This window comes from Clytia hemisphaerica, unplaced genomic scaffold, assembly GCF_902728285.1.
Source record: "Clytia hemisphaerica strain Z4C2 unplaced genomic scaffold, Clytia hemisphaerica genome assembly, whole genome shotgun sequence".
NCBI lineage: Eukaryota > Metazoa > Cnidaria > Hydrozoa > Leptothecata > Clytiidae > Clytia > Clytia hemisphaerica.
In genome coordinates, this window is record NW_027103429.1 from 163,029 (window position 1) to 166,493 (window position 3,465).

The following is a 3,465-nucleotide window of genomic DNA, read 5'->3' on the forward strand; positions in this document are numbered from 1 at the left end:
AATGGACTCCATTGGTGGAATTCCACCAAATCCCCATTTCCAATCATCCTACCCTCTTTTTTATCGTTCTCAAATGACAACTCTTAAAATCCAATGGAGTCCATTTGTGGAATTCCACCAAATCCCCATTTCCAAGCATCCTACCCTCTTTTTTATCGTTCTCAAATGACAACTCTTCAAATCCAATTGACTCCATTTGTGGAATACTACCAAATCCCCATTTCCAAGCATCCTACCCTCTTTCTTATGGTTTCAAATGACAACTCTTAAAATCCAATGGACTCCATTTGTGAAATTCCACCAAATCCCCATTTCCAAGCATCCTACCCTCTTTTTATCGTTTTCAAATGACAACTCTTAAAATCCAATTGACTCCATTTGTGGAATTCCACCAAATCCCCATTTCCAAGCATCCTACCCTCTTTTTATCGTTTTCAAATGACAACTCTTAAAATCCAATGGACTCCATTTGTGGAATTCCACCAAATCCCCATTTCCAAGCATCCTACCCTCTTTTTAATCGTTCTCAAATGACAACTCTTAAAATCCAATTGACTCCATTTGTGGAATTCCACCAAATCCCCATTTCCAAGCATCCTACCCTCTTTTTTATCGTTCTCAAATGACAACTCTTAAAATCCAATGGACTCCATTTGTGGAATTCCACCAAATCCCCATTTCCAAGCATCCTACCCTCTTTTTTATCGTTCTCAAATGACAACTCTTCAAATCCAATTGACTCCATTTGTGGAATTCCACCAGATCCCCATTTCCAAGCATCCTACCCTCTTTTTTATCGTTCTCAAATGACAACTCTTCAAATCCAATGGACTCCATTGGTGGAATTCCACCAAATCCCCATTTCCAAGCATCCTACCCTCTTTTTTATCGTTCTCAAATGACAACTCTTCAAATCCAATGGACTCCATTTGTGGAATTCCACCAAATCCCCATTTCCAAGCATCCTACCCTCCTTTTATCGTTCTCAAATGACAACTCTTCAAATCCAATGGACTCCATTTGTTGAATTCATTATACGAGCTTCAGTTCTTCTTCATATATTAAGTCCCGTATAGGTTGTTTTTATCTCCCTTATACTTGTACTTTGATATACTGTAGATCTTGCTTAAGTCTCCATTTCCAATAAGTGTTTCTTTTGGATGTCATTTGATGTCCATTTCCAATATGTCAGCGTACTGGACATAACTCAATATTTTAGCCATTGAAGCGTTATGGTCTTTTGAGAAAAACGTGTAATTACTTTTGTGGTCCTGGACAACATCTGTTCAAACTTGCCAGCTAGAATATTTTCCAACAAAGAACAGATGCCTGATTTCTAGCCGGGAGCAACTAAAGTTTAACAGATTACCCCAAAGATGTTTTGTGAGATCAGATATTGTATTTCCAGCTTAACAAAATTTTTAAATCTAGAATAGAGGCCCATTTCCAGCTGGAGCATGCCTGCAGACTAGATATTTTGAAAAACCCCTCCTGTGACACACAACTCATTTTATCTATCACCAAACATCATTTTCTCTTTGCAAAAGTCTTCTGTCATTTTTTCTGTCCTTTTATTTATTCTCATTTTGTGATCGACTCGAATCTTTTGATGTAAATAAAATAAATTTGAATCACGCACGTAGTAAAAAGTTTTCTTATGACTTTCATTCTGATTTTTCAAAATGCGAGTTTCTGATTGGTTTATTTTAATTTGTTAAATCACGCGATTTTTTGGATAAGTAATGACCTAATAAGGAAATAATTGGACGGACTTTGCGACTGCTTTGCGCTTATTAGTTTATAGTTTTGTTTTGTGATGATTTGCAAACTTATAAAAAGCCTTTTCAGGAAATTTATTTTTGTTTGACCATTTTTATGCCAGCCAAATAAAGAAGGTTTACCATTGAGTTTAAAACCCCGAAGGGACTAGAGAGGAATCTTTACTCTTTTTCAAGCAAGAAAAAGTGAAGCCTTCAGATTTGCACCACACATTTAGAATGATGAATTGAATCTAGTATTTCTTTATTTTCGTGCGACATATTTTTCAAAATCTAGCAATGAATTCTTTTTTTTTCAATCTGGCGTTTGTGTAAAATTATGCAGGTCACGCGTTTTGGATGGGAAATAAATGGCTTCATTTACCATCCAAGAATTTTGGATCTAGCCCCTAGCCCCGGGGCTCGGAAATAAAAGGCTTTCACGAAGCACCAAATTATTATGGATACTAAGTGCACTATATTGAGCTGGGATTCGCAATCAGAGTGCACCCTACTTACGGCTATCATTCAAAAGGTTCGCTTGGTGGAGTTTAAAGATGTGCTTGGTCCTCAAACAGGGCTGTGCTGAAAAAGTCTCAAATCCCCTTCTATAGAACCAGACAAGGTACCCAGCTGGCACACAACGTTGTTCCAGCGTTTACTTAACGTTTATAACGTCCATATAACGTTAAATGAACGTTGAAACAGCGTTGTGTGCCACCAAGGTATGTTGTAATCATAGACGTACACAATTCATTTTGATGCTTTTAAAACCAGATTAATTTTTGATAAATTAAATTGGATTTTAGCCTTCTTCTTGAAAATAAATCTCCCAAAATCACAAATGAGATTGCTGACTCGCGAAATAAATTTACGTAAAATCTACTTACTTCCAGAATAATTCGACCATTATTTCAGGGGCTATTTATAACATTTTATAAAGCACTTGGAATTCTTTTTAACAGAAAAATCATAGAACTAGAGGCCCGCAAAAACCCGAGTTACAAAAACTCGTGTTACAAAAACCCGAGTTACAAAAACGACGAGTTACGACGAATGTGACGCCATAAGTCTCAAATTATAACGTAATAAGGGAACTTCTTAACTCGAAAAAGTTATTTACTGTTCTTTTGTAACTCGAAATATTTTTTTAAAATTTTGTTATTTTTTGAGTTACGTAACTCTAAAACAAAATTTTGAAAAAATATTTCGAGTTATGTTAAAGTGCAACCAAGTTGGCCAAAAATTCTAAAAAGCGTTTTTTTTCTTTTAGTTTACGAATGGGTTTTTTTTATCAACAAGAAGCCGGAGCGGCGCGAAGGTCCAGCTGACGTGGCAATAACCGAATGTCGTTCGTACGGGGTTCCTTAAGTGACGCAAAAAAATTGCCTTCCCATCCTCCACTCTGAGCTTCTATTCTTTAACACTTTCTTTGTAGTGCTAAAGTTTTTGATGCATTTCCCGTAATTTCGAAACTTTTGGCGCTGATCGGATTCGAACCCACTATATACAAAGCACCTATGATTAGAACGCCAGCGCCTTAACCACTCGAGTTCAAAGTTCCTTATAAACATGGTATTTACTCCAAACTCTACCCGGGGGCTAAAACCTTAACCAGGGGTCAACTCCCATCCCCAAACCTAGCCCTAACCCTACCTGACCCTACCTGAAACAACCCTTTAATCTAACCGGGAAATTTGACTCTACT